We start from the raw sequence: 6,820 nt of genomic DNA on the forward strand, positions 1-6,820 counted from the left end.
TCTTCAGGTTCCAGAGTTTGTGTTCCAACTTTTGCACTTCGCCCCTTGGGCAGTACTCAGCGACCTTGAGCTCCTTCAGTCTTTCCCAACCCATGACGTTAGCCACTGGCAGGGTTAGGGTTTTGACTCGACCATTCCACCAGTCAAGGCTCTATCGGTGAAGGTGCAGGCGGCGAACTTCACCTTGTTTGCTTCAGAACAAACGCAAATTTCGAAGATGGATTCGATCTTCTCGAACCATTGAATCAGGGCGATGACACCTCCATTTCCGACAAAGGACTTGGGTTTTGCACTCATGAAGTCCTTGTAGGAAGATTCTTTTTGATGTCCCTGACTTCCACCTGGTCTCTGTGGGTCGGTTCCACCTCCAGCCCCACCAGCATTCACTTGTGCCATTTCTGTAGTCACGGCGGCGGTAACTGCTGCCTGGAACATGACAGGGTCAAACTAAGGAGGTGGTGGTGGTGGCGGAGTGTCTTCGTTCCTTCTGATGGGTCTTGGTCGAGGAGGCATCTCGTTCCAGAAAACAGTCAGGAAGAAGAGGACGGTAATTCCTCGAGATATATAAAACAAGATATATCTCATCCTGATAATAAAAGTATACTACCAAGCGATAAGCACAGAAAGGTTACTAACGCAAGTAAGTTATCGCTTAAGGGAAAAGAGGTAGCAACACTTAGAGTGAATTTGTATACTGAGTTTGGCTCTAGCGAAAATACTACTATAGTATTTTATGTGGGATGATTTTTGGTAGGTTTTAGGCCTGCTGTAACACCACAGTCACTCCCAAGCACATGTTGGTCATGTCTCGGCTGACTATAGTTGATCAGGCTATATTCACCCTAGACATGATTACATAACTGCCCAGGTTTAATCGCAACGTTCCAACATCCAAATACTTTTTGTTTTGTTCTACTAGAGACACGAACTTTGTTATGTATGCATGCTCGTATACTTTTATAAAATACTTATATTTTTTAAAGTATACTTTTAGCGTAGAGCATTTAGGCCCCTTAGTGTTTATAGTTGTATACCACGTAAGATTCGGTATACTAGTTCGCTATAAACAAGGGCTCTGATACCAATCTGTCACACCCCGAAACCGATGGCGGAAACGTTCCGGGGCGGAGGACGTCATGTGTAGCATCACAACCAATGAATAACAGCAATCATAGCAACACAACCATTACATTGAATACTTAAATAAAAATGTTTACATCAGTTGAAACTTTGTTTGAATTACATCCAAAAAGTCTGAAAATTAGCAGTAACTGTTTTGACTTCTAATGAATTGAAATATATTACAGAATAGAAATTGTGGGTTGCCACATCATCCCCTCCTTAGAAGGAATTTCGTCCCGAAATTAGAATTTAAGCAAATAAGTAGTTACAAATAACTAAGTAAAAAGATGAGAATATTTCAGTTTCATCTGATCCTCTCGCTCCCAAGTGAATTCAGGTCCTCGCTTGGCGTTCCAGCGAACCTTCACTATCGGGATGCGGCTTTGTTTCGTTCGCTTGACCTCCCGGTCCATGATCTCTACAGGTTCTTCCACGAAGTTGAGGCTCTTGCTGATCTCGATCTCGTCGAGTGGGATTACAAGAGTCTCGTCGGACAGACACTTTTTCAAGTTCGAGACGTGGAAGGTAGAATGTACGTTACAGAGCTCGCGAGGTAAGTTAAGTTTGTAAGCTACTGGGCCGATTCTTGCGAGAATCTCGAAAGGCCCTATGTACCTTGGATTTAGCTTTCCACGCTCTCCGACGCGTATCAAGCCCTTCCAGGGTGAGACCTTTAATAGAACACTGTCGCCCACCTGGAATTTGAACGGTTTCCTTCGTTTATCAGCGTAGCTTTTCTGTCGGTCTCTAGAGGCTTTCAATCGTTCACGAATCTGAACGATCTTCTATGTCGTTTCCCGAATGATGTCCGGACATGTGAGAGTGCTTTCAGGAACTCGTCCTTTATGTAACTGGGTATCACCCACCTCAGCCCAGCACAGAGGGAATCTGCACTTTCGGCCATACAGGGCCTCGAATGGAGCAGCCTTTATGCTCGTGTGATAACTGTTGTTGTAGGAAAATTCGGCAAGGGGTAAATGAGTATCCCATGCTTTCCCAAAGTCGATCACACAGGCTCGCAGCATATCTTCCAAGGTTTGGATAGTCCTCTCACTTTGCCTGTCTGTCTGCGAATGGTAGGTTGTACTCATGTCCAGCCTAGTTCCTAGGGAACCTTGTAACGACTGCAAGAACCTCGAAGTGAATCTACTATCTCTGTCCGAGATAATGGATATCGGAACACCATGCAGTCGTACAATCTCCCTAATATAAGTTCTTTTAAGCTTCTCCATCTTGTCTGTCTCTTTGATAGGCAGGAAGTGTGCGGACTTGGTCAATCTGTCGACGATGACCCATATGGTATCAAGTCCACCCGTTGTCTTGGGCAACTTGGTTATGAAATCCATAGTGATCCGCTCCCACTTCCATTCCGGTATCTCTGGCTGTTGTAGTAGAACAGAGGGTTTCTGGTATTCGACCGTGACCTTGGCGCAAGTAAGGCATTTACTTACGAAGGTAGCAATCTCTGCTTTCATGTTAGGCCAGCAGTATAGCTTTTTAAGATCCAGATACATCTTATCTGAACCCGGATGAACGGAATAACGAGTGTTGTGCGCCTCGTTCATGACCAAGTCTCTGAAACCACCAAGTTTCGGGGTCTAGATCCGGTCCATGAGATAATAAGCTCCGCCACCCTTAACCTCCAAGTTCTTATCCATTCCCCTCAGGGATTCACCTGCCACATTTTCAGGTTTCAAAGCGTCGAGCTGAGCCTCCTTAATTTGTGTGGACAGGTGTGAATGGATAGTCATAGTCAATGATTTGACTCTACGACCAGAATATTCTTTTTGACTTAGGGCGTCTGCTACTACGTTGGCTTTACCCGGATGATAACAAATTTCGCATTCGTAGTCACTGAGTAGCTCGACCCACCGTTGTTGTCTCATGTTGAGCTCCTTCTGGTCGAATATATGTTGTAGGCTCTTGTGATCTATAAAGATTGTGCTTTTTGTTCCGTACAGGTAGTGTCTCCAGATCTTTAGAGAAAACACAACTGCTCCTAGCTCAAGATCGTGTGTGGTGTAGTTGACCTCATGTGTCTTCAGCTGTCTCGAGGCGTAGGCGATGACCTTTCCTCGCTGCATCAGAACACATCCGAGCCTTTGGTTCGAAGCATCGCAATAGACAACGAAGTCTTCTATCCCTTCGGGGAGGGATAGTATTGGTGCGGTACACAAGGCTCGTTTGAGCGTTTGGAACGCTATCTCCTGCTTCTCTTCCCAGTCAAAGGATACGCCCTTCTGGGTCAGAGCTGTAAGAGGCTTCGCAATGCGGGAGAAGTTCTGAATGAACCTGCGATAGTAGCCAGCGAGGCCTAGAAATTGACGAATTTCTGTAGGCGTCTTCGGTGCTGACCAGTTCTCAATGGCTTTGATTTTGGATGGGTCCACGTGTATTCCCTCCTCGCTAACCACGTGCCCTAAGAATTCGACTCGTCGGATCCAAAATTCGAATTTTGAGAACTTCACATAAAGCTTCTCCGAACGTAGTGTTTCTAAGACTAGTCGTAGATGTTGACTATGATCCTCCTTACTACAAGAGTAGATAAGTATGTCATCGATGAACACATTGACGAACTAATCCAAATAAGGACGACACACCCTATTCATTAAGTCCATGAATACAACAGGCGCGTTTGTTAATCCGAACGGCATTACTACGAATTCATAGTGCCCATAACGAGTTCGGAAGGCTGTCTTCGGAACATCCTCCCCTAGTACTCGTAGTTGGTGATATCCGGATCTTAAGTCGATTTTTGAAAAGAAATTCGCCCCTTGAAATTGATCGAATAAGTCGTCTATCCGTGGCAAAGGATAACGATTTTTGATGGTCAGCTTGTTGAGCTCCCTGTAGTCGATGCACATACGAAACGATCCATCTTTCTTCTTGACGAACAAGACTGGAGCTCCCCAGGGTGAGAAGCTTGGTCTTATAAAGCCCTTGCTGAGCAGTTCCTTAAGTTGACAGGATAGTTCTTGCATCTCTGCAGGTGCTAGACGGTAAGGCGATTTGGCTACAAGAGTAGCCCCTGGAACTAAGTCGATTCTGAACTCGACTTGTCGTTGCGGAGGTAATCCGGGTAGTTCTTCTGCAAAGATGTCGGGAAAATCGCGTACTACTTGGATGTTTTGAATGTCTTTCGTTTCTTGGCTCACATCGACCACATGAGCAAGGAATGCGTGACATTCCTTTCGCAAGAATTTCTGAGCTTGAATGCTCGAGATGATACAAAGGTTCGTGCCGGGTTTGTAGCCATAAACTACTAGAGTTTCGCCAGACGGCAGATTAAGGCGAACAGCCTTTTCGAAACACATGATGTCGGCACGCTGAAGACTCAACCAATCCATGCCGATAATGACGTCGAAACTTTTAATTGAGACCGGCATGAGATCGATCGAAAATGAATGGCTATCTAAAGTTAGGGTACACCCTATGAATATACTGCTAGTGCTCTCCGTCTTCCCATTAGCCATTTCTACAGTGAACGGTTCTTTAAGTGCTCGTGATTTTTGCTTAAGTAATTGAGCAAATTTTTGATTCATGAAGCTCCTCTCCGCTCCACTATCAAATAATATACATGCATATGAGTTATCGAGGAGAAACGTACCAGTGACCACTGTGGGGTCGGCAACCGCTTCCTCGTGGCCTATGGCCAGCACTCTTGCCACTCCACCGGCAAACCCTGCCTTCAGGCAGTTCCTTTTGAAGTGGCCTACCTCGCCACATCCGTAGCAAGTCTGGCGCACTCCTGTGCCGGGGACTTGGGTGATTGGCCTCGCCAGAGCTTTGCAGAAACGGGCAGTGTGCCCCTTCCTGTTGCAGTTTGAGCACTGCATTTCCCGGCAGGCTCCTGTGTGGTGGAAGTTGCATTTGTTGCACTTAGGCAAACTTCCAGAGTACTGCTTGACCGGAGCAGCAGCGGCAGGTGCTATCGCAGCATGAACTGCCACGACCTGCTGCTTTTTGGCAGCCTTCATCTTCTTCTTGTCACCCCAGAATTTCCGCTTGGACTCAGTGGTTTTGGCGGGTTCTGAGATGGCAGGGTGGTTGTTGCGGCCGGGGTACGAACCCCATGGTCATGAGCCGCTGTGCCAATCGTTTAGCACTATTAAATGTAGTGCGGTGTGAAGCCAAAACATTTCCCTGGTATGGTGGCATCAGCCCCCATATGTATCTCTCGATCTTCTTTCCCTCCGTATGAACCATGTTGGGACATAGGGCCACCAGTTCACAGAACCTGGCGGTATACGAGACTATGTCGGAGCCCTTCATGGTTAGGCTCCACAGTTCCTCCTCTAGCTTTTGGATCTCGCCCCTCGGGCAGTACTCCTCAATCATGAGGTCTTTCATAGTATCCCAGCCCATAGCATTAGCCGTCACAAGAGATAGTGACTTGACATGGCTATTCCACCATGTTAGGGCTTTTGATTCGAAGGTAAAAGCGGCAAACTTAACCTTGCTTCCCTCCGGGCATGAGCAGATCTCAAAGACTGACTCTGTCTTCTTGAACCATTGCGAGAGGACAATGACTCCGCCAGTTCCCTTAAAGGACAATGGCTTGCAGTTTGTGAAGTCCTTATAGGAGCACTCTCTCGAGCGCACGGGAGCTTCACCCTGAATAGAATGTACAAGGGGTTCCTCCTCCAGTGGAACCAGAAGAGTGATATTGAGCCATGGCTGTAGCCACAGCCGCAGCTAAAGCAACATTTAGTGCTGCCGTATCTATTTGAGAAGCAGGTGATGTCGGTGCGAGAGTAGTGCTTATTATTGATTTACATGGAGGCATCTTTGAACTATAAGTTTAGAAAGATGAAGACAATGATAAGAATTTAATAGGAAATGATGAGGATGAATCATGGACTAACTCTCCATAGCTCAACAGCAAAATTGAATAGCAAGATTTAAGGATGATCTAGTACTAGCAGATGATAGCAATTGGATATAGATTTCCATAAGATTAGATATCTGTGAAAGATACTGGGATTACAGATGTAACAAGTTCGGGAAAAATGACCTAGAAGTAGGTCTTACATCAACCAAGATGGGAAAATTTTGACAGAACTACGACCTAATCCAGACCTAACTGGTCTAAGATTTACAAAGATAGGAAATTAGACTAGAGTTTTTACACAAACTAGGTTATACCCAAAAGAGGAATCCATGAGACTCTATCGGCGATGAGAACTACTAGAGTGAGTTCTTGAATCCGACAGAAGACGTTTTATGTCCCTCATTCGCCTATCAGATCTTGCTTGCTGAGCTCGAAGTTCTCTGACTTCAGCTTGGGTCTCAGCAAGTTCCCTTTGTAGAACTGCATTGCGGACTTGAGTCCTTTCATGAGCAGACTCTAGCTGGCGAATGCGGACAGTGTTAACGCCTGAGTTGGCGTCAACCTCCACTACTCGATCGATAGCTGCTCGACCTTGCTCGGTGTTCCGAGCAATCCTACGAACCATGATGGGTAGGACCCTGTCAGCTGAACCTCCATTAGTGAGGTTGTAGAAGCTTCTGTCTTCGTTGTAGGGAATGGGTTGACCCTGTTCCCGACTCCATCTATTCAAGTTTGTGGCCCACATAGGAGTGGGTCCTTGAAATGCTGGACGAGGGTTCAGGTTTGGGTCTTGAGCAGCTGGGGGTAGGTTGTTGACTTCAGGCTCTGAGTCAGAACCATCAGAAATGCCTTCAGCTTCATGATCAT

This window comes from Lactuca virosa, chromosome 1 (genome assembly GCF_052849685.1).
Source record: "Lactuca virosa cultivar CGN04683 chromosome 1, Lactuca_virosa_CGN04683_v6, whole genome shotgun sequence".
NCBI lineage: Eukaryota > Viridiplantae > Streptophyta > Magnoliopsida > Asterales > Asteraceae > Lactuca > Lactuca virosa.